Source organism: Chiloscyllium plagiosum, unplaced genomic scaffold (genome assembly GCF_037043375.1).
Source record: "Chiloscyllium plagiosum isolate Xiang-an unplaced genomic scaffold, Cpla_swu_hap1 HiC_scaffold_15, whole genome shotgun sequence".
NCBI classification, from domain to species: Eukaryota; Metazoa; Chordata; class Chondrichthyes; order Orectolobiformes; family Hemiscylliidae; genus Chiloscyllium; species Chiloscyllium plagiosum.
The window spans coordinates 55087057-55113548 of record NW_028270153.1 but is presented as its reverse complement, the minus strand read 5'-3'; positions in this window follow the sequence as shown (position 1 = coordinate 55113548).

The following is a 26492-nucleotide window of genomic DNA, read 5'->3' as shown; positions in this document are numbered from 1 at the left end:
GTTGAAGGGCTGTTGTAGGTTGCAATGAGTCATTGACAGATTGCAGAGCTGGACTGAGAAGTGGCAGATGGTGTTCAACCTGGAAAAGTGTGAAGTGATTCATTTTGGAAGGTCGAATTTGAATGTACAATACAGGGTCAAAGACAGGATTCTTGGCAGTGTGGAGGAACAGAGGGATCTTCGGGTACATGTCCATAGATCCCTCAAAGTTGCCACCCAAGTTGATCGGGTTGTTAAAGTGCATGGTGTGTTGGCTTTCATGAGCAGGGGGATTGAGTTTAAGAGCTGCGAGGTTATGTTACAGTTCTATAAAGCCCTAGTTAGAGTGCACTTGGAATATTGTGTTCAGTTGCCTCATTATAGGAAGGATATGGAAACTTCAGAAGATGCTGCCTGGACTGGAGGGCATGTCTTACAAAGAAAAGTTGAGGGAGTTAGGGCTTTTTCATTGGAGCAAAGAAGAATGACAGTTGACTTGATAGAAGTGTACAAGATGTTGCGAGGCATAGAGTGGATAGCAGAGACTTTTTCCCAGGGTGAAAATGGCTATCATGATGGGGCATAATTTTAAGGTGATTGTAGGAAGGTTTAGGGGCGATGTCAGAGGTATATTCTTAACATAGTGAATGGTGGGTGTGTGGAATACACTGCCAGCTGTGGTAGTGGAGACAGATACATTAGGGACATTTAAGTGACTCTTGGAAAGGCACATGGATGATAGTAAAATGAAGGGCATGTAAGTTTGTCTAATCTTAGAGTAGGATAAAAGATCATTATGACATTGAGAGTCCAAGGGCCTGCACTGTGCTGTACTCTTCTATGTTATTATGTTCTATGTTAATCCTGTAGTGTTGTGGCTCTGTGCAGTGTTGCTCTTTTCCACCAACACTACACAAGTTTGCTGACATTTATTACTGCTTTCTTCTAGCCTGATAATGCACCATCCCATGCACGATAGTCACCCTGGTCTCATGTAAGGTGAGCTAAAAAAGAGTGTCAATATGACCTTGATATGGAGCAGCTGCAAAGAGGTGAACTACCAGCTCCTCCAACTCTACCACAAGAGACCATTCCGAACAGCCTTCATTTTGTGCGTGAAGATATGGCAGCTGGAATGTGATGGTTTGCAATCCTAGAGACTGTGCCTTGGCTATTAGCGATGAAAAGGTTTTTATTGTTCCATTGACTGGCATTGACTTAAGAGATCACAAGACTCCAATTAGGTTACAATATCCCCACACTCAGTAGGTTTTGAGAGCAGATCAAATGGGTGACATGAAGAAATCCATTAAATTAAATAGTAACAAACTAAACTAAAATAAACCAAACTGATACAAATTAAAGGGCCATAACTCTTTAAAGGGCACTGCAACAACAATCAAACATTTAAATTAGCTTAAAATTTTGCAAAGTTAAAATGTCATTTAAGTTAAAATACATTTTTGAATGTTTTCAGGAGGTGTAGTATTCTTTGCTTTTGTATCCTTTTGAGGAAATACGGTCACTTTTGAATCCAAATGACAATTAAGATAACTCTTGGCAGCCATTTTGTGCAGCCCATCAGTGTCCATTTTACACAGAAAGAACTGGTCCAGAAGTTTCCACATGGAGTGAAGTTTTTGTTTTAAAGTTAATTTGTCTTTAGTGGGCATGATATATGCCATTATTTTTTGTGGGAACCTATGAACAAAATACATAATTCATTTCCCCATATTAAGTGACTGCATTTCATTGACTCTTTAGGGATGTAAAGATGGTATGGAATGAGCTTTATGAATGCAAATTCAGTCTGTTATTTTGATGGACACATTATTTTCTGATGCACAAACAGAAATTGCTGGAAAAGCTCAGCAGGTCTGGCAGCATTTGTGGAGAGAAATCAGAATTAACATTTGGATTGAGTGACCTTTCCTCAGAAGTCTGATTTCTCTCCCCAAAATGCTGCCAGACCTGCTGAGCTTTTCCAGCAATTTCTGTATTTGTTTCTAATTTACAACATCCGCAGTCTTCTGAGGCCACAGCTTTGAGGCTTTTCGTTTTACGTCTGTATTATAACTGTAACAATAAAGCTATATTGCAGACATTTACCTTTAATGATTATTTTTAAAGAAAGCTAGCAGAACAGAGTTACCATCTTGATTGGCATTCCTTACATTCCTGACTGCCTTGGTGATGTAGCCCCATAAGGAAAGCACTTTCCTTTGTATCACCATTTTTCAATCAAAGTCAGGACTCAAATCCATGAAGGGATCATTAAAGCAGCGGCTGTTTAACTTTCCAGCTGAGGTGGGTTAGTAAATTGGGAATTGCTGTGGAATAAGTGCAAATGGTTATAAAACTGAATTTCTGCAGCTCTGAAAGTACTAAAATATTTCTTCTTTAATGATTGACCTTGAGTTTTCGATATCACACTCTATTATGTTTTATGGGCAAGTATTCAGGCTAGTTTCATAATCTTCAATATCAGATTGACTTACTACCAGCATTTTATATACATCAAGCATGTGATTGTAAGTAGATGCAAAGTGTTTCACTCAAAGGCTCTGTTGTCAGTGGCAGGTCAGTTGGGTTGATCAGTGTGTGGCCTTCGATTCGTTCACAGTGGGATGGATTTTATGGAACATGAGCTGGAGCAGGGAACATGAATAAATCAAACTCGCTTGAAAACTGTAGGTAATTAAGTCACCAATGGGAAGGTAACAAACCAGGAAACTTGTCTGTTAGTGGCAGAAAGCTCATTGATCTGCTTAATTGCTTATTTCCATAACATTTAAATACAATTAAATCCTGTCTCCCTGATCCAGTGAAACTCTCACATATCCCTTGTATCTTCAATAATCTGCCCAGTGGAAAATGGTGGTTTCCTCAGCTCAGTGGGAGAGTCCTTTCAACCTCCAGGAAACTGAATCACAGGCTCTGGGTTGACCTTGGAAATTTTTTCTTTCTCTCTCTGTAGAAACTTGCTGAGCTGACACTGAGTTTCAAAACCTCAGGCAGAAAACTCAAAAACCAAATGAACTGGGTCTAAAATTTAAAGGGACCAAGATACTGAGAGTCAAACTCTCAAAGTGGTATCCCATTTGGAGTCCCTAAGGAGAGGACACTTAGGAGGATATCTGTAAGGAAAGGGAGAGTTGGTGTCGGAATGAGAATCATTGACCCTCTCCTTCTTCATCCTTGAGAACTGAAAGGGAAACACTGTCTAGATGGTCACATCGCAAACCTCTTTGGACCTGTTGGTACCACTGAATAATCCTGTGTGATGGCGGACAAATGTTCTCCTGGGAATCTAGAACACCTTGTTTGTGCTGAACCAACAGAAATTCAGAAGGAGGGGAGATGTAAACTCAGAGCTTCCTTTCACAGCCTGGGAGAGGATTTCCAACTCAAATGGACAGGGCTGGTTACACTTTAGATATGGCACCAACTCCTGCAGGTCCATCAATATTGGAGCTGCCTCCCCACCCCATTGACCTGATCCTGCAGCAAGACCACATTCACCACATATGTGAGCTTTGTCACCTTACAACTGCCTTCAGCAGATCGCAAAGAACCAGCAGCAGTTCCCATCAGCAGAATCTCTAAGGGAGCAATAACTCCAGCCCATCTTGTTGCTGTGCTCAGAAGAACAGGCATAAGATAACTGCTACTCTAAAAAAGACACAAGTGGGGGAAATAGTGACTATTTTTCCACCCTGCCAAATTGAGCTGGGCTACACTCACTGCAGAGTTCGGTAACAATCTGGTGTCAAGTAACAAGAATCATTGAATTCACAACTTACAAGAAAAAAAATCATCACCCCCTCCCACCAAGGCTAGTCTTGCGTGGTGGACCATTATACTGGAATATGGTTTATGGAGCTGGAAATGATAGAAAAAGCGATGATTCAAAACAAAGACAATTTGTCAAAAATTATACTAAATGTGGCATTGTAAAATATAATCTGCATCCTTCATATTAACGAAATCAGTTACAATCTAACATGTCATCTCTTACACTGAAAAGTAGAGACATACAATCACCTTCGGTAATGGATCTGTCAACATTTATATTTCAAGAAAATCTGCTTTCTGTACCATTTAAAGATTGAGGCTACATGACAAAGTTACGAATTTATTATGCTGCGCGTTTTAAATTGGAAGCTTAGTTATGGGTTCAACAAAACAAATAATTTACAGAGAAAACAGTGTTAAGGTTGTTTTAGGATAGCCATTCTGGGAAAAGAATATTTGAAAAATGTTGGGGAAGTAGAATTTGAGAGCCGTGCAGAGTCTTGTGATCTGTTGTTTAGTGCATTGGCCCACAGAAGGTTGGTAGCAGGATTCAGGTTCCCAGTTAGAAATAATGAAAACTAAACATCTCTGAAATAAGTTTCTGAACTCGAGTGTGTTTTGGGAAAGTATTATGTCTAATTTAATACTGGTATCATGGTCATCTTTATCATAGAATCCATAGAGTATGGAAACAGGCCATCCAGCCAACAAGTCACACCGACCCCCCCAAAGAGGGTCCCTATCCAAACCCACCCTACCCTATTTCTCTATATTTATCCCTGAACACTATAGGCAATTTAGCATGGCCAATTCACCTAACCTGCACATTTTTGGACTGTGGGAGGAAACTGGAGCACTTGGTAGAAATCCATGCAGACACGAGCAGAATGTGTAAACTCCACACAGAGAGGCTGGAATCGAGCCTGGGTCTCCGGCGCTGTGAGGCAGCAGTGCTAACCACTGAGCTACCATGCTGTGCAGTTAAAATAGATTCATCACTAGTGTTAAGATGCTGAGGCCGACAGTTCAAGCCCACGCTGGGACTGGAAGTCTGAGTCCACACTGAGTCAGGGTGTCCAAGTTCACGCTGAGGCAGGGAGACCGAGTCCACACTGAGACTGGGAATCTAAGTCCACACTGAGGCCAGGTGTCTGTGTCCACACTAAGGGTAGGAGACCGAGTCCACACTGAGACTGGGAATCTAAGTCCACACTGAGGCCGGGAGTCCATGTCCACACTAAGGCAGGGAGTCAAACCAGCTGAGGCTGGGATTCCAAGTCCATATTGAGGCCGGGATTCCAAGTCCACACTGAGGCAGGGATTCCGACTCCATACTGAGGTTGGGAGACCGAGTCCACACTGAGGCCGGGAATCTGATTCCACACTGAGACCGGGAGTCCGGGTCCACACTGAGACTGAAAATCCATGCTAACGTTCACCCTGAACATCACCGGTGTCACCTGAGGACAGGAGTTAAAAAAAACATGGAGAAAAGAAACACACAGAGTGGATGAACTCCATTCAGGAATCCTACTCTGCCTCCATCTTGGAAGTTAGGTCAAAATTCATTGAATTTTTTCAAGAAGTGACTAAGATGATGAACAAGGGAATTTGTTTTTTAAATCCCCACAGCGTGGAAAAAGGCCATTCGGCCCAACAAGTCCACACCAACTTTTCAAAGAGCCACCCAGACCTATCCTCTTACCCTATCATTGTAACCCCACATTTCCCATGGCTAACACACCTATCAAACACATCCCTAAACCCTACAGGAAATTCAGTATGGCCAATCCACCCAACTTGCATATCTTTGGACTGTGGGAGGAAACCGGAGCACCCAGCAGAAACCCACACAGAAACAGAGAGAATATGCAAACTCCACATAGTTGCCTGAGGCTTGCATCGAACCCAGTTCCCAGGTGCTGTGAAGCAGCAGTGCAAACCACTGAGTCATTGCGTCGCCCCAATGTCTATGGATGTTGTTTCTATAGACTTCCAATAAACAATTGATGAAGTCCCACATAACCAACGTAAGAACTCACAGAATTGAGGGCAAATTACTGACATAGTTGACTGCAAGGCAACAGAAAGTAGGGATAATGGGGAAGTACTCAAATTGGCAGGATGAGTCCAGTGGTGTCCGACAAGGATCTGTGTTAGTGTCTCAATTATTCATGTTATTTATTAATGACATGAATCATGTAGAAAGTCACATGTCTCAATTTGCTGATTTACAAAGCAGCTTTTTAAATAGTATAGTAGATAGCATAAAATTACAAAGGGATGGTGATAGACCAGGCGAGCTGAAAACACTGTGGCAGATAGAGTTCAATGTAAACAAGTGAGAAATGATCCATTTTGTACCGAAATAAGAAGAGACCAGGGTACTTTCTATATGGTATGATGTTAAATATAGTGGATGACCAAAGAGATTTGGTGGTTCAGGTGCATAGAACTTTAAAATGTAACAAACAAGTGCAGAAAATAATCAAGTGAACTACTGGAATACAGGCATTTCTATGTCAAGGACTGGAATACAACGATGCAGAAGTTGTGCTAATGTTGTACAAAACCCTGGTTAGAACCTGCTTTGAATACTGTGAGCAAACCTGGGCACCACACCCTAGGAAAGATATCTTGGCTCTCGGCGGGGTACAACATAGGTTTGCAAGAATGATACCTGGACTTCAGGGGTTATGAGGCAAGATTATACAAATTTGGCCTGATTTCTCTAGAATTAAGAAGATTAAGGGGTGATCTGATCAAAATCTTCAAAATATTACAGGAAAAGACACAATAGATAAAGGTAAGCTATTTTCACTGGCTGGCGATTCCAGAACAAGGGGGCATAGTGCGAAAATTCATGCCAGACCATTCAGGATAGATGTTGGGAAGCACTTCTACACAAAAGGGTGGTAGAGGTTTAGAACTCTCTTCCATACAAAGCAGTGGATGCTGGATAAATTCTTAATTTTAAATCTCCGATAAAGTTTTGTTTGGAAAGGTATTAAGGGATATGGGCCAAATGATATATGGAGTTAGGCTGCAGGCCAGCCATGGTTGCTGTAAATGGTGGAACAGGCTCAAGGGGGTGAATGGCCTACTCCTGTTCTGATGTTTCAAAGAATGGGTTATTGAGAAAAATGGATAGCAACTCAGCTAAAGATATTGATTGTGTAAAATTTTGAGTTCTCAGCAAGTTTGATCTTGCGAGACAGACCTGTCTGCAATTGGATGTAGAAATGGCTTGCACATAAAAGTAAAGGGAATCCATTCCTTTCACTTAATCACTGTCTTTAATTCACTGTTCCCAGCTGCTATTTTCCAACTTGCTTCACACTTGTATCTTAGTAAGGAGTTCTCTGATGACTGATACCATTAATCACTTAAATTATATGATCAACTCCCTCTGGTGGTTTCATCTGGACTTACAAAGTGTGGACAGAATTTAGTTTGGTCAACAGCACCTTCCAAATCCATGACCTCGACCGGTTGGATGGTTGAGGGAAGCAGGAGCATGGGAAAGGAACATAACCCCAAAATTCCTCTCCAAATGAACTTGGCTTAAAGTTTAGTTCTTAAAATACCATTCCATGACTGTCATTGGATCAAAATCTTCTCATTCCTACCCTAAGAACACTGTGGATACACCGTCTCCCTAAGTTCAAGAAAACAGCTCAACACCACCACCTTCCCCTGGCACTTAGAAATGAGCAATAAATGCTGATCCAGCTTGTGATGTCCCCATCCCTTGAATGAACCTTAAACAATGTTCTATACCATAAAAAAACAAAGTGCTCTATGAATCTATAACTGCAGATTTTGGAAATTAGGACCAAAATCCGAAATTGCTGGAAAAACTCAGCCGATCAGGCGGCATCTTGATTATCATAATCGGTTCTGAAGAAAGGTCACTGGACCTGAAACATTAACTCTTCTTTCTCTTCACAGATATGGCCTGACCTGCGGAGTTTTTCCAGTGATTTCTGAAAAATTTCCTCATCTGTAGTGAATTTGGTGAAGGAGAGCATTTGATCAAGCAGGAGATCGATGATCTTGCCATCTTTTTGTTTTTATATACTTTACAATTCATGCCAATTAATGCTAATCGATGGTGAGGCAGGTAATGAAATCTGATTTTTGTTATGTTAATGATGGAATGACAGCACACCAGCAATGCTTGGATATTTGTTTTTCAATATCCACCTGTCCCTTTGCCTGAAGCTGCTATACCTGTTGCACATCAGTACCAGCCAGCTTAAGGCTACAGATGTGTGTCTGCAAATTGGAAATAGCAGCAAATTATAACACATCTTCTGTTTGCTGAGACATACATGAAAGTTTACGGCTTTCTGCCTGTGTTTGGTATCCATCTAACGGACTGATGGTTGCTCAGACATTTGCTGTATGAGTTACATGTCTCTTGACTTCCTGCCTTTGCTATCAAAAACTGGCTAGTCAGCATGTAAACATAAGAATGATCAATGAGGAGAAAGTGAGAACTGCAGATGCTGGAGATCAGAGCTGAAAATGTGTTGCTGGAATCATGCCCGAATCAAGAATCAGGCTTATGCCCGAAACGTCGATTCTTCTGTTCCCTGGATGCTGCCTGACCTGCTGCGCTGTTCCAGCAACACATTTTCAGCTCTGGTCTCCAGCATCTGCAGACCTCACTTTCTCCTCGGCAATTTAGCATGGCCAATCGACCTAATCTGCACGAGTTTGGACTGAGGGATCAAACCTACACAGATACAGGGAGAATGTGCAAACTCAACACTGCCAGTGGCCTGAGGCTGAATTTGAACCTGGGTCTCTGGTGCTATGAGGCAGCAGTACTAACTACTGAGACATCCATTGATGGTCTGTTGGAGGAACAGGTTCTGCTCAGGGTGACATTGCGGTCCAGGGATGGGGTATAGTCTCTAGGTTTTTAGTTGGGTTACCCTGCCTCAGTCCTGGTGAAAGCCATTGAGAATTCTTGGTGGGAAAAATGCTAACAACAATTCAAAAATACTAAATGACAAATGAGCAAAAAAAAAGATGAAATACATACAAGTATCTCGAGTGAAAAATACCAGGGATAAGTTCCTGGACCTGTTGGGACATGTCCTAGGATGTTCGAGGACGTGGCTAGAAAGATAATGGATGCAATGGTTGTAATCCTCCAAGAATCCTCAGATCTCAGAAAATGGTGGAGGATTAGAAAACTGCCAATTTAGCATCTTTACTTAGAAAAGAGAGGAAACTATAGGCCAGTTGTAGTAATATCTGTTAAAATGTTGAAGAGTTTATTATAAAGGATGTAATAATAGAGCATTTGAAAATACATAATATAATCAAGCAGAGACAGTATGGCTTCATGAAGGGGAAATCATGTCTGACAATTGTATTAAAATTCATTGAGGAGGTAACAAGCAGCATAGATAAAGTGAAGATATAAATATATTTGGATTTCCAGAAGGTGTTTGATAAAGTTCAACATGTCTCCTTAATAAAGTGAGAGCCAATGGTGTTGTTAGCATATTAGCATGGATAGAGGATTGACTAAGTAAGTCTGAGTTGCGTGGTGTTTACTAGAGTGACTCTCACCTCAAGGCTGAGTGTATTTTCTGTTGTATCTTATCATACCTTATGCTTTAATAGCTGTCTGAGCTCCTGCAGCAAGAATCACACCTTATTTCTACTCCATCTTACCGTGCAATGTCCACAGAGGAATGTGCCACTCAGTGGGGGTCTTCTTTAACACCAACAATCTGTGGGGCCATGCCATTCTTCCAGGCCCGCTGTGCACCTGCAGGACAGATGCCAGCTGCAGACTGGGCTCCTCAGCTGTGTAAGGCATCAGGCAAAATGGCAGAGAAGGGAAAACTGGCACCACGTTTCTTGGAGCGGGACCTGGCAGACTTTGTGGATGGATATGTGGGACAGAGAGGAGAGGAGACCTCTCACAAAAGACAGGCGTAGGACGTCACACCACCACAACATGCTAGTCTGCTTAGAGTTCGCCACTTGGATCAGTGCCATCCCCAAGGTGTGAAGGACTGGGAAATAGTGCAGAAAGAAGGGCAATGATATTTTCCAATCTGCCTATGTAATTGCAGTACCCTGCTCCCTGCCAGTCTCTCAACTATCTGTACCACTGTAAACATCTCTTGCCAATGTTTGTGCTCTGACACCCCTTCTGTTATGTGCAATACCCTTTCTCATTCACTTCCATTGCCTCTCCCCTCCAATCACCCACATCAATAACCAGCAAAACCTTTGCACTGTCTCCAGCCTCCCTAGGATCATCTTAATACCTTTCCACCAAATGCATTATTCCTGAAAGCTATGCCACCTATTTGTGTCTTACTTCTCAGTGACTTTTTATGTCATTTCAGGAAGAGACGCCCTGTTAGAGGGCTCAGCAAAATGGCAAATGGTGGCTCTTCATGGCTTTTGATAGCACTGACTATTAGGGTGTTTACTGTCTTCACCCTCTCACAATGGTTATTGATGTGCTGAATATACACAGGGAGGGTAGGGAATGCTACTCGCCCCTAAAGTTCACAAATCACTTGGGAAAATACGCTTCAGTGGGCTGACCAATCTGGATAGGTCATCACCATAAACAGAATGGAAAGAAATAGTGAGGCGTTGTTCCTCCTATGTTGTCTGCATTTCTCCCAGGGTTGTTGCTGATCAACTCAACTAGTGGATTTTATTTATTCATGGGATGAGGGCTTCGCTGGCCAGGCAGCATTTATTTCCCAAACAACAGTTAAGAGTCAACCACATCGCTCTGGGTCTGGAATCACACGTTGGCCAGACAAGGTAAGAATGGCATATTTCCTTCCCAAAGGATGTTAGTGAACCAAATGGGTGTTTCCCCTGACAATTGACAATGGTTTCATAGTTATCATCAGAGTCTTAATCCAGATCTTTATTGAATCTGCTGTGGTGGGATCTGAACCCAGGTCCCTAAAATGTTATCTGGGTCACTGGATTGGCAGTCCAGCAATGATACCACTAGGCCATTGATTCCCCTTACAGTCTGATCAGCATAACAGCCAGGGTAGAAGGAATGTGTAACTGGGGCAGCAGCAAGCAGTTTGGAAACTAAGTGCTGGCATCCAGAGAGCTGCTGGAGTGAGATAAGTCAGGAGCCAAGGTCAGTATAGGAATTGGGGGAGGGTTTGTGGAGAGTTTGTAATGTGATGAGGTCCAGTACCGGGGCAGAGAGGGTTAGTCCCTGAAAGTTATTGGGAGAGTGAGTGCTACCAAGAGGCCTAAAGAGTTACCATTTGCCAGGATTCAGGTCTTTGTGCTGTTTTGCTAGATCAAGCTTTTGCTGAGGCTGGGGGAAAAAAACAACTGTTGGATTTGGGAGTTTGTGCTGTCTGGTCCCAGATTGGACATCAGACTGAGGAGGAAGGACTGGGAGGAGATGTTGCTTGCAAGAAGAATGTAGAGGGAAAAGGAAGCTACAGGAGGCTGGAATGTGAGAAGGGGCTGAGGGAGTTGTAATGAGGGAGAAGGAGGCTACAAGAGTCTCCAGAGTGAGGAGAGAATGGAGATTTTAGGGATGGGGTGAAGGAAGTTGTAAAGGAGAAAGAACAGTTTTAAACTCGCCAATAAAGGAATATTCAACCATCTAGGATATCACAAGAAATTATATCACTGAGGGAATGACTGAAATGTATTCAAATGAATATAAAGCGTTTGATCTCATAAGATCATGAATTACCTTTCTTGGAAAAGATTATAATGGATCCTACTGTAAAGGACATTTGTCAGTCATTAAATTTAAATCTGTGATTGAGATCAAAGGTACAATAAATAGAATTGTAACTTCTGGATTAAAATCTAAAATCTTTGTGTGTGTCCAATGGAAATGCTTTAGCTGTGACTCTGCCAGTCTAAATAAGCTGTGTTTAGGGTGATGGTTTTTCATGTATAGAAATGTGTCAGTTATTTTGAAAATAAAACATTTATTTACTAATGTCTGATATAGTGCACAAATTTAATTACTGTAGTGGATCTGAAATCAATGTTTCCATTGTTGGTCATGGTTTTAAGTTTAGTGGAGAGATTGTAAATGTTGAGGATATTGATGAATTATTCTAATCTACTTGTGTATAAGTCCCATATTTCAACACAAATGCAAAAGATATTGTTACATACATGACAGCATTACTTAAGACATGGGTTAGCGAGAGTGAAAAGGTAGCTTCTGAAAATCAAATGTAGCCCTCGAGAAAATCTTGAGAACTCAAGAAAAATGATTTTGACCTCTGCATCAAGAAATATTGCTGCAAATATTCGCTGCTTTTTTATCTTTCACAGCTCCAGATATAATGAAGCTATTCATGAAAAATACTAGTGCTGTACAATTGCAAGTAGAATTCTGTTTGGATATTATAAGGAAAATAAAGGTTTGAAAAAGATGTGTTGTGTGATATTTTCTGTGATTATCAAAACTTACATTTACATAGCATCTTTCATGCAATAATATATGCCAGGGTGTGCCACAACAACATGATTGTGCTACGTGAGTAAACTATGTTTCAAATATTGAATACTAAAACCCTTCATGCAAAAAGATAGCAAACCTTTGGCAAAATGACAATATATATGCTGTGTAAACCTCTGTGAAATATTGCTAATTAGGTGCATTGCCATTTCCTTAAAGGGAACCTAAATCATCTTAAGTATCATCACTATTATCTAAATGAAGATTCATTAGCACAAGTCAGTTTGGAGCTCATCACTGTCGAGATTAACTTTTCAACATTTGAATAACATTTTCAACATTCTTGACTGCAAATTGCAGAACTACAGTCAATATTTGAATCCATGCTCAGACAAAGAGTCAGCTGTGACTTTGTGAGGACATTCTCACCTCCAAGTCAGTAAATTGTGGGATCAAGGATCATTCCTTGAACTTGGACAGTAAATTTTGTCAAGCTTTCAGTGTGGTAATGGGGGAGGACTGTTCTGTTAAAGTGATATCCTGTTTACCCTCTTATGTTGATGTAACAGATCTCATGGCAGTCTTTCATAGAAATTCAGGGGACTTTACTCTGATGATCTGATCAATGTTTACTCTTCATGCAACAAGTCAATGTCAAATGAGAGCAGCTTTCTATCATGGAGGTGGAAATCAGTAGCTGGGAGATTTCATAATATCACAATCCTGCCTCCTTGCTACCATTCTGGGACAAGCTGAAATCAAAGCCAGAGACAGATGTGGTACTGAGCCATGGTTTCCAAAGATTCACTGAGACTTTTGACTTGTTGCGGAAAGTGTGCGAGGTCCCTATCTCACAAACCCTCTCAAATCCCTACCATTCCCCATGGCTCTTTTACCCCCATAACACCCAAATCCCCTCATATCTCCATCTCTCAACTCACCTTTCCTCAACCTTACAACTCACTAATCCAGTGTCTACTATAAAGAGAATTTACAGACCAACGTTTAGAAGCCTTTCAGAAGATTATTAATCTGTAAGAATAACCAAAGAGTACTCAAGATCCCAATTAAAATGCTTTAATACCCTTAATGCATATGGCTCAGAGCTAAAATCTTAAGCATGATGGGGAAAAAAGCCAATCTTACACCATTGTAAGAGCTGTGAAGGAAATATGATTACAGCTGAGCAGTCTTGTGATCGGGACTGATTTAATATGGAATTGCTACAAATATTCTGAAACAAAAGAAGACTAGTAAAAATCAGCATAATCACAAGATAAGTCCAGACTTAATATCAGTTACATAAGGTGACATCTCATCAGAGATGAGTGGTGCTAACCTGCCAGGACTCAGTGAAGTCAGCAACAACCTAGGAGCAAGGCTTGTATGTAGGACCACCCTGAGTCAGGAGTTCAGAGAGAACAGTGGAAAATCTGCAAGAGGGACTATCATATAAGACGCATCTTCAGCTCTATCTCATCAGGTAGAAGCCTGAAGTCCAACTTACTGAAACTTAATCTTTATTAATAAATACTCACCAATTGTTGGTCCAGTAACTGTGAGCTTATTTGCAATTTGAATTGAAAAGAATGGGATTCTGACCCCTAATATTCTTAACAACTCATAATTCTGTCAGAAAAAAAACAATTTCACATTCCCATGACAACTGTGTAAACAACCTCTGCTGAGCAGAATACACCAGTGGATTTGGAAGATTCCATTAAATCACTATTTTCACTGGCAATCGCTTGCTAATAAGCATGATTATCCACCTATGAAACATCATGTCACTGGTCAGATCCTTTTGCACATATCCTTTAACATGGGAATGTTGTTGCATATTAGCCTCGCTATTGACCTTACGACTAAGAGTGACCATGTATGGAGTTGAGATCTCTTAACGACATTGCTCTCGGGATCAATGAAACAATTAAGCTCTCCACCACAGCAAAGAGGAAATTGACAGAAAGAAACTATATTAAAGCCATTGTTGAATTGAATCCATGAGTGTGTTTATTAGTCAGCCAAGCATTCACAATACAATTCTCTTGAACAGTTGTCTCTACAGACACTTCTGAACTGAATGCATTAACAGCTTTAAAGGCAGAAACCAGTCTTACTTCAAAGTGTTGGTCTATTCACATTGATGGCTGAGCTGAATTATAAAGAAAATAATCAATATCTGGCCACAGCTGAATTTCACGGTTGTGCTGTACATAATAGTTTATCTGATGAATAATGGTCAAATATAGATTCCCTACAGGATCCTTCAGGAGAATCTTCCTGTGTTATCTATAGCTTTTCAGAAATTAACAGATAGAGATGGGGAAAAGGCTACTAAATACATGAAGATGGAAAGAGGAAAAGAAACAGGAAACAACTGTAATTCAAGGAAACAGAAGATAGAGACAAAAATCAATTAAGCAAGAAGTGACTGAGAAATGAAGAGACATAAAATAAGGAGTGAGCAATGGAAAGGTAAGAAACAGAGCATACGTAGAGATGTTGCAGTGTACAGGTTATCTTTGATGACTTTCTTGAAATACACATGAGGGGAGAAACTATGATTCTATGTTGGATCGACACTGAGTTTGTCAGTGGAGGTCATACCCATAGCTTCTGGATCTTGATAACATCAGCAAAGGAGGAACGTAAATTTAGGCTAAGACCCAGTTCATCTCTTTGCTTTATTCATTCATAGGACATGATGGTTGCTGATAATTTCAGATGGGTAATCCAAATCCCTGTCATCACTTACAATATTAAAACATACTTGATTTACGAAATAGACATGTGAAATTGGTAACACATTTTGATCCTATCAGATTCCATGAAAATTGAGAAGGTTCTGAAAAGTGCACACTTACAATCATTCCTGTAATGTAGAGACATCAACACATGGGGTCATCACCCACTCCGTTATCCTGGACCACTGAAAATCACTAGCTTTGGGAATGGAGTCTGGATTCCCAGAATCTGGTCTCCTTTGCCATTTTCCAAGCCTAGCAGACAAGCTTCAGCCCTGCTTTAGGATGGAATAATCCAGCCCATTATCCAATCACTGTTAATGGGAGGCTGCTGAGTGCAAACACACCAGGTTCCCTATGTAATAACAGCCTCTGCCCTTGTTGAAAAGTACATCATTGGCTATAAAATGCTTTGGAGATTTTCCTTAGGTACTAACATGTGCTAAATAAATATAACCTTGTTTGCCTGAGGAAGCAGGTTTGACCATGAACATCAGAGCCCTAATTCGACATAACCTTTTAAGGCTTCACCACGGTTAGTGGTTTGAGGATACCTTACTTCATTGCAATTGTAGTTAGCTTTCTGCTGTCATTCACCTATTATAGTTCAAAAAGATATTCTTGCATCCATTATCAGCATTGTTATAATTGCTTCATGCTGATTGGTGCTTTATGCTGTCAATTTTTAGTCACATAATTGTTAATATACCAACCTGAAATTTGCTGGAGCTACTTTGAAATCTACTGCTAAAAAACAACTGGTATCTTTAGTACTTGTAAAAAATAATAAAGAAGATCAAAGAACCAGAGTTGGAAAACCTGCAAAAAATTATTTCCCTTTCAGCCATCCATATTGATTTACTTGTTTCCCTCGGGCCTGCATTAATATTTGTTGTTGTGTTTCATGCAATGCCGCTGGCTTGACCATCTCTCTCCAAGCCATCTCCTGCAAATGGGGTTTTTATTACTATTATAAATCATAGAACAAGTTTGGAGCTGCAAGGCTATACAGCTTATTTTTGAGGGTTACAAATAAATGGAAAAGAAGGAACAATTGGAGAAAGTGTGGCTGTCTCAGATTGATATTGTGGACTCTGTGCGTACAAGGTGTAACTTTTCTCTCGACCAAACTTCTTGCAAAATCCAGTTAGTGAGTGAATTGCATATTCATTCCAAGATGGGGGCTGAGCCCAGGGTTTGTCGACCCTTTCGGTTTTCTTTCTCTTGTTTTTCTTCTTTTTACTTTTGCTCTTTTTCTTTTTATTTCCTTGGTTTTATTTTATTTAAAGCCTGGAGAGTGGAAGGTGATGAAAAAGTCCTCCGGCAGCAATGAGATGGACATGGCTCACCCCAGCCTGGGTCTCCCTGTGAGCGAGGAGCAGGCTCTGGGCTGACTCCCACGGCCCAGACTCACAGGCTGGGCTGAGGCTCCAGGTGCGCAGTTAGGCCTGGGCACCTGAAGGAGCAGAAACACCGGCGAAAAGGACAGATGGAGGATCGACGGCAGCACTGGAAGAGCATCAGATGGGAAAGAGGAGGTACGGAGTGCACGCATTCCCAGGTCCATGGCACCAGCTTGGATACGGTGGTCATAGGAGAGGTGGTGTCAGAGGCCCATAACTGAGATCGCAAGACCACTACAGAGATCCAGCAGTGACTGGAGGAGCCGCAGAGGAGCAATATGAAGAAGAGAGAAAGGTCAAATGTAATACAGTAAAATCTTGCATTATATTCAGCATTTCAAGATGGTATCAGAACATGGCAGCACTATGCACATAACATGCTAAAAAACAGTTTTCACTGTATTTTTATATACCATGTGATAATAAATCTAAATCTACATATAGAGATGGAGATTTTACTTGGACAATAATGTGAAGAGGCTTCGATAAAATTGGCCGTCAGGAATCCTGCCTCATTTAATGTCCAGTTCGTTGACTTCAATAGAATTAATTGATTTGGGATTTCAACAGGCAGGTTGATAATAATCACAACTGTTCCAAAACAAGTTTCTATTCAACTTCTTCAGGATTCTTAATCCAAGCTGTTTAAATTAAAACTAATGCTTGATACCTCAATATTTAAAAGCTTTCTGGTATGAATTTAAAGACATATCTGAATTTGAAATAAGGTTTATATACTTCTGTGTCAATGCTGGATTGCCTTTACTTAACTTGTGGATGGAATAGCATTCTCTTCAGCAATTATGTTAAGTTTCCTAACTCTTAAACTTCGCTTCATGAATTGCTTGATGCATCAGTGTTGCTCATATAAATCATTATTGTGTGCATTTCTTAAAAGAAAGTTTGACTTCTTTCAAAATTAATGCAAATTGAAAGGCATTAATGTTGAATCTGGGTTATGATATCACAGAACTTCAAATACAATAATAACTTAGAAGAAATTCCATTTTGTGTTTGGAAGTTTAAAATGTAGTGTCATTTTTACTGTTGAAAAATATATTTCTGCCACAAACTCCAAGTCATTAGAATCTATTTCTTAACCTGTTAAACATTGTCTAAAGATCTATTATTTTGTGTTAGGTATTAGAATAATTTGTTACTGCATTGATTTAAGTGACATATGATTTCCCAATGTGAGGATTTGTCCGGATATAACTTGTAAAATGCCCATAGTATGTAAAGTGTAATAAAGTTCATTGTATCTACAAAATAGTGGCATTATCAAAGGGAGATGCTGGATGGTTTGAAGTTGTTAATTGTTAGCGAATTTAGAGAAGATATGTAGCTCAGGTTGAGGTTCTAGATGTAATTTTGCTCACTGAGCTGGAAGGTTCTAGCACAGCGAGAAAATCTACATCCAGTTGTCAGTTATGATTGGATTGGCTATTTTACAATTAAACATTTCTCTTCCTTTAAGTACTGCACTATAGTCCAGTTTCTTTTTCCTTTGAACCATCTCCATTTTAGCATTTGTACAATCAGTACCAGGAGCAGGGAGACAGGAATAAATTTAACCAGGTTTGTCATTGATTTTTCTCCTTCAACAATGAAAGCAGTTAGCTTGAAAGCATTACTTAGGGACAAAGAGAGATGTGCTGCCAATGAAACCCAGGAGAGAGAAGTCACTAGACCATTTGAGCACAGTACCCAGGGTGCTCTCATTGGTGAACACTGCCCGTAGTATGTAAATGAAAGTGCTTTCATTTGCCCAGGTAGTGATGTAAGTTAGCACTGTGCCCAAGGATTGAAAATAAATTTCTCTTCACTTTGATTTTATCATGTTCTTTCTCCTAATGTTCCTTGACTTTGGGCAAGTCACAGAATCCTATTACATGAATGTGACTGAGGCTTTCACTGGAAAACATATATTTAAAAGTAAAAGACCAAGTAATGGTGACAGTGCCAGAATGTAATTTTTATTTTAAGTTTTATTGTGACAAGAGAATAAAAGTGTAACTGCAACTGCTGTGCTAAATTATTGAACTAGAGATTTTGTTCATTGGCAAATAGATAGCTAAGTGCTTGTACGTTTGTTTAACTAATCAGACTGAAGAGCCATTAATGAGCAGTCTAAAGTCTGAACCAGTAAGTGTAAGCTTGAATATTTAATTATTAATAAATTAGATACAGAAAGTAAAATAGTGGATTCTCCAGGGGGCAGAGTGCTTGCCCCGACCAGAAGGATACTTGCTTGGTTACCAATATAAACAGAAGGCGTCTGTCCTGCAGCCATCATATGCTGAAGGTGGGTAAATGATCTTTCAGTGGGATTTACACTCCTTAATGGCAGAAAGTCCAGCTTTAAGAGCTGATGGTCAGGCCAACTTGCCAACAGTGCTATCAGTCTTGACAGTGCTGAAGCTGAGCAATGGGTGCTCCTGGCACTGCGTAAAGAAAATGGACTGTTCCTAGAATGGGTAAGTTCCAGGCATGGAATCTGACAACCTGGGGAGTGGAAGGAATGTTGGTGATTGTTGGGTTTTAAGCTAGGCCCTAAGTGGTGACATCCTGCGCATAGTGCATCTGTTGAATGATGTGTCCCTTTCCCTTTAGTCTCTTACACAGTCTGTTTGTAAAAATCTGGCTCCTTACTCCATTTTGGAGTGAGCAGCATTTTACTGAGATCAATTTGCATGGTAGCAGCAATGGTTGTCACAGGTAGCTCCTGTTTTCTATACATTCCCACATATCATTTTATGGGCAACAGTTTTGGAATGGGCTGGAAGGTTACAGTCTTGCTACTTATTGTGTTATAGATGACCCCCACTGAAAATACACTCGCTGGGAATGGGATGTGGAGTTATGCAAATCCAACGCAAGGAGAGAAAAAGAATTAGATTTAGAGAGAAAGTGAAAGAAAAGATGGGAAGAATAAAGAGATATTATAAAATATAACATTTTATATCTCCAACAATAAATAACTAATTAACAATAACAATAACTAAAATTAAAATGAAGCTTCACACATGTCCAAGTTAAATTTTCATGCCAGGAATGTTGCTTGCCAATATTGAAGAATTGTTCCAACCAGGTGCAGAGGGATAAATTTACTGTCTTCTTTTCACCTACAGTATGATCCCAGTTGATGTTATTACTGGGCAAATTAGATTGCAGCCAGAAATCTAGCTTGATAGATCACATTTTATTTATTTTTAGTTTTAATGAGGTGGTGGTCTAACTTAAATCACAAACGTGTGATGCTGCAGATTCAATTGTAACACTTCATAGAAGTTTATTATTCAAAAAGGAATGAAGAATGAAATCAAATACACCAGAATATTTACATATAGCACATAATTAAAGACTTTAAAATGTGTAGCAAAATACAGTTCCATACTCCCAATAGCACCCCTTTACTGTACTCAAATCAGAATGAGCATTCTCTCCTCTATTGCATGTAGGGTTTGCCTTAACAGATGCTTCAATTTCTGGTCCTGAGAATTGGATGGCCTCTTCCTTGAGCCTTCATAAAACTGAGCATAGACTTTCTCAGCTTCAAATAAACCTTTCATGGTTTTAACTAAACATTTGTAGTTTGGAACATTAAAACTACACTCCTTAACCTGAGGTATATTTCCTAACAGTCCTAAACCATTTCATTTCTTTCAGAACAACTTTACACATTCAGTTTCAGGCAAAATTTTGCAAACTGCTAAAAGCAAAAAAAAAGGCTTTCTAGAATTTCTGGATGTTTTCCCTCACACAATAATCAATAGCTAATGTTCTAAACTGAAAGATTAATGCACAACTTCATTGTTAATTTTTAAAAGCTCTGACAATGAAAGCAAAATCCCATTACACATGAGGAACTCCTTCTCACTATTTTAAAACAAATCACCATGGCTGCAGAAATACTTACAAGTTAACTATTAATCTCATTAAATTGTAAGTCTAAAATAAATGGTAATGTAATGTTGATAAATCTCAACCCTTGCATCTCATTTGCAACACAATATGTTAAATTGTTTTCAGTGAATCCTATTCCTTTCTCTAAATAAAATGTTGATAACAAATTCACCAAAAACAGGAACCATATATGCAGTTTTCCTGAGTTTAAAGAAAAGCAATTCTTCTACTTGTCAACCCTGCAAACAATAATGACGATCTGGCTTCAAACAGACAATGAAAATGAAGTTAAAAGGGAATAGTATTCATGACAAAAGGAAGTTTAAAAATATTGCAGATTAAAGGCCAAATTCTGTCTTATATGAGTATAAGGTTTTATCTTAATATGATAGTTGATTAGTGGACCTTTGGATCAGCAACAGCTACGAATATTGCAGATATCTTTGACTTCTTGGTGTTCAGATGATTTATGCATTTAACTGCATGCATGTGGCTGCTTCAAGTTGCTTGATGGTTTCATTTTGGTAATGATGACCTCTGTTGGTCATGCCATTATTTTTAACCCAATCCTCAACCCATAATATATTCTCAACTATTAGTTCTTTTTCTTACTCACCATTCATTGAAATCATCTAATCCGGTCGCCTTTCTTCAGAGGTTTCAATTCGATCTCATCAGAAATTCTTAGGTTCTGGAAAAGTCCCAGAGGAATGAAAAAGTGCCAATTGTCCTTGATTCAATAAGGAAGCGATAGAGAAAATATATTAGCTTAATATCTATTATTCGGAAGGACATAATAGTAGAGCATTTAGAAATATATTGTGCAATCAAAGAGTCAAAACAGCTTCATGGAGGGAAATTCATGCTTAATAAATTTATTATAGTTCCCTGAGATAGTAACAAGCAGGCTAGATTAAAGGAAACCAGTAGATGCAATATTTGGGATTTTCAAAAGGCATTCAATATTATGCTGTACATGAGCCTACCTAATAAAACAAGAGCCAATAATGTCAGAGGTAGTATATTGGCATAGGTGGATGCTTATTTAACTAATAGAAAACAGAGAGTTGGGATAAACGGGGCCTTTCTTCAGGATGGCAACCTGTAACCAGTGGAGTACCACAGGCATCAGTGCTGTGGCCACAATGATTAACAAGACATATTAAAGATTTGAATAAGGGAAGTGAATGCACTATCACCAAATTCACAAATAACACAACAAAAGGTTGGGAAGGCAAGTATCAAGGATGACATAGAGTCTACAGTGGGATTATAGATGGATTAAGTGTGTGGACAAACATTTGACAGATGGGACATATTATTGGAAAATGTGGGGTTATGCACTTTGGCAGAAAGAATATTAGTATTGAGTATTATATAAGTGTGGAAAAAACACAGAAAGCTATAGCATAAAGGAATTTGTGTGTCTTCACGCATGAATCACAAAAAACCATCACATCCGGCATGCAATAGGAAAGGCAAATTGAATGTTGGCTTTTATTTCAATGGATTGGAGTGTAAAAAGAAGAAAGTTCTTGCTAAAACCATGCAAGGCACTCGTCAGACCACACCTGGAATAAAAAAAGACTGATTATTAATCAATAAGGGAATCAAAGGTTATGAGGATAAGGCAGCAAAGTGGGCTTGAAGTTTATCAAACCAGCCCCAATCTCATTGAATGTCAGAACAGACCTAATGGGCTAAATGGCTCACTTCTGCTCCTGCATGATCTTATGGCTTTCTTTCACTTCCTGACTCAAAGGACTCAGAAATATTTGCAACTAACAGCTGAGATATAGCAATTTTTGAAAGATGCTGGTTTTCAAAAAGCTGCCAATCAAGTACATATTCAAGCATATTCCATGTGATTGTTGTCCAATGTACTGGAAACTTATCCGAGATAAAGAGGAGGATTTTGGGCTTTGTGTTGGGAAATCCATATTCAGGACAAGTGGGAATCCTGACTCCACTCTGTGTTGGAAACAGTCACCAGTAAAGACTTTCCCCTGAATTGTTGAATTCGTGGCCAGAGATTGTTCTTACTGACCAATTAAGGATGAATACAGGCTTACTGGAGGGCCAGTATTAGCAGGGAAGGTAAATGGAGAGGATGACTTCACCTTGAAGCATCCTTTCAGCAACATTTATCTTAATATGATTCTTGATTAGTGGCATTTTGGATCAGCAGCAGCTAAGAATATTGCAGCTATCTTTGACTCCTTGGTGTTCAGATGATGTATGCATTTAACTGCATATATGTGGTTGCTTCAAGTTGCTTGATGGTTTCATTTTGATCATCTCAACCAAAACGTGACCCAAGCTATTGAGGCATTGTTAAAATGAGGGAAGGGGTGAGTCAAGGTGGCTTTTGGTTGTAGCCCAGGAAGGCAGAGATGTTTGCAAAGCCTGTCTGGAGTTCCGTCAACCTCTGATAATTGGCCTTAATTAGCTATCAATGTAACTGGCTATTTGCTGCCCATCTTCCCCTGATCTTTTTTCAGGAAAGTACTTTGGGGTGGGAGGATGTTGTCAAACCAGAATTCTGATGGATGGTGGTAACTGACACCTCTTTCTCACTCTCATAAGGGCAAAAAGAATGGCCCAGGTGATGAAAGTGTGTTGTAGGTGTATCAAGCTAAATTACAGCATGCTTTCTTTTGTCTGGTGTTTCTCTTAGATGCTCCATAGCAAACCCATGCTGAATGTTAGCTAGGAGCAGTTTTTGTTTTGAAAAATAATAGCATGTTCCTGCAGATTGTTTAATGGCGAGTAGATTGCTTTACACTTCACCTGATTCTGTAAAAAGAGGAAAGTGTTGCCAATTAGGAGGTAATTGAGGCTGTGGATCAATAGTATTCTGACAAGAAAAAGTTTGATAGTCTTTTTTTGCAGGTTTAATTTGTTTCAATTGAAGCCTTCAGAGATCGGGCTTGCAGTCAATTATCCTCAAGAGTGGCAAATATAGACCAAGTAAAAAATTTAGGCATAACAACATTTGGAATTACAGTTTTAAATGTCCAGCCATTTTGTGATGAGACCAGACCATACTAAAAACAAATCTGGTCCTCAAGCAAAGTACCAGCTTGAGATTACTGCACAGCATGTGAACTAGGGGTGACTGAGGCCCATGTGAATGGAGAGTGAATGGGCAAAGTATGAACTGAGGCTGAGTAGGTTCCATGTGAACTGATGAATAATGCCCATGTGAACTGGCTTGAATGGGACCTTTATAAACTGGGAGCAAATGTGCCAGTATGAACAGCGGTGAATATGCCAGGATGAGGTGGGGTGAATGGTGACAGTATGTACAGGAGGTGAATGGGACCAGTATGTACAGGGGGTGAAGAGGCCAGTATGGACTGGAGGTGAATGGTATCAGTATGCACTGGGGTGGGTCGGGCCAGTGGAGACTGGGAGTAATTGGAGTCCGAATAAACTGGGGTGAATGGGGCCTCTAGAAATTAAAAGGCACCAGCAATAATGGAAGGGAAGAATGTCAATCAATGGTAAAAGAAGACACATTATAGTCTCTATCGAAACTCAAGGGTTCCTTCACAGACTCACAGCTCCCTCGGCTCCTGCTTGCCTCTTAGAATTGCACCTCCTATTTTACAATTTATTTCAATGCTCTTTCCACCAAATTGAATTATGATTCACTGTATTGAAATTCATCTGCTGTGTAATTCTACCTTGTCTTTCTCACAATTTATAATGATTCCAAGTTTTGTGTCATTGCAAACTTTGAAATTGTCCCCTGTGTGTGTGCGTGTGTGTGTATTAAAGAAAGAGTCCTAATATCGGCCCATGGGGAGCTCCACTAAAACCTTCCTCCAGCCCGAAATTGACCATCACTTTCTGTTTCCCATCTCTCAGCCAATTTGTATCATGTTGCTACTGACCCTTTTATTCCATGACCTATGTCCTTACAAGTCTATTATGTGGCACTGTATCATGTGCCTTCTGAAAGTTCATGTTTTGATGTTAATCAAAATGCTGTCTCCATTTTATATCTGATTTTAAATCAAAAGCAAAATTGAGCTCAATGGAAAATAAGATTGAAAGGCTGTAAAGTGGATGAACAATTTGCTCTCACTTGTTTTGAGGAACAACCTCAGATACATTTATACCTCAAGCTACCCAGTGACATTAATATTAAAAAGCAAACTTGCATTGTGAAGGTTAATGTGTTTAATTGTGGCAATCTCTTGAGAGAGCTGGCGTCATAGATGGTCTGGATTGTCATTCTCCACATAATTGGAAGCTGTCAAATCGGCAATTTTTAAAAGCAAATTCCTTCCTGTGAGTCTGTCAGACCTGTCTGCATAGTTTTTTTATATTTCATTTTTTCTTTCCTTTATATCTTCAGCATGGCAAGTAAAACCTGTCAAGTATTTTTTTTGTCTCAGAAGGACTTAAAAATTTCATATCTAACTTAAAACAACGGATTTGGACCAAATGAAATGGTTGTGAAGTGTAGTTTGTATCAACATTTATTAGATTGCTTTCTTGGTTTTCTCCAAAGTTAACGTCATTAACTTGTACCTGCACAACCAGAATAATGCAGAATGATTGAAATATAGTGAAATGTTGTTTTGCAATCAATATTGAGGCAGTTTCTGTCAGAAAATGCTATTATCTTTATGCCACATTAGGCAGACACTTACACAAAGTAATATCCAAACTCCCACACCAGGCGATGGTGACATATTTCAATCTGTCACATAATCTTGTTTATTTAAAATTATCGGCTGCTGTATTTGCCATGGCAACCTACTACCCCTTTACTTTGACAGAATGTAGGCTGTTACGATGTTTATATTGCTGTTCAGTCAACCAAGTTATGCACTCATGTTGAGCAAATAGATTCCTGTTAATGACCCTTTCTGCTCTGAATTAATGAAAAAATTATTATCGTCATGAGAAATGTGGACATTTCAGTAAAAACATCTTAAAAGATACTGAGTAATGCTTTTTCTTAAATTAACTCGTGTCAGTGAAATGATGCATGCAAATGAGAATGCAGTCAAGTCCACACAAGCTCTTTATTGATTGAGCCATGAATTTTGTACATACACTGACAATAAGTGTTTATACATTTTGAAATGTGTCTTGCAAGGGGTAAAGTCTATTTCTTCTGTAGTATCAGAATGTAATGCAATCTGAAGTCTCAGGAGATTATTAAATAAATTGAAATATTCACCCAAATCTAATGTTTAATCGACTGTTTTGCTCCTCAATATAATAATGTGCCAAGATCACTTGAAGCTAACAATCCACTTGCTTCTTTAGGTTTATTTTTATCATATCTAATTACCACATTTTGGTAATCTGTGTATGTAGATCCCCAAATCTCTTAAGAACTTCGGTTAACTTTTACAAAATAAAGATTACAATAACCATGACAGAAGAGAGCAACTTTACCTTTCATGACAAGCTGAACAGGCTGTGGTTCCTTTGTATAGACAATAGAAGGTTTACGGTGAGTTGATAGACGTCTTTAAAATTAAGCAGGAGTTTGATAGCATAGACAGAGACAATGTTTTCACATGTAGGAAGGACCATAACAGGAGGTTATCGATGTGAGATGGTGGTGGCATATTACATTTCAATGCTTTTGGTTTACTTTCATGTTGCAGTTCAGATGCATGGATAATGATTTTGAAAATGTATCTTGCAAGGATAATGATTGTAGAGGCTCCAAAGTTCACATAGCTGATCAGTAATCTCTCCTGCCACCTTCTAATCATGTCATGAATGCATGTCCCTTGGCCATCAAGTCCTGGGGGGGGGGGATTTGAATCTCAGCATTCTGGTTCAGAGACAGAGACACTGCCCATTGAGCTATGAGACCACTAAATAGGTACATATAATTCTAACAAGATAGAAAGAAGAAATTGCAGAGAGAGCTCCAAACATAGAACTCACTACCACAAAGGATGTCAATGAAATATTGGTGCACTTAGAGGAGGTGTGGAGTAGTAATAATGTATTTATGACCCTCAGGTTGATATTCCATGGATATGGTATTGAGTCCTGCATGGCACATGGTGACATTTGAATTCAATAAAATCTGGAATTGAAAGTGAGCCTAATGATGACCATGTAACCATGACTGATTGTTATAAAAAGCCACCTGGTTCACACATGCCCTTTAAGGAAGGAAATCTGCTGTCCTTACCTGGTATGACCTATGGGTGTCTCTACATCCAT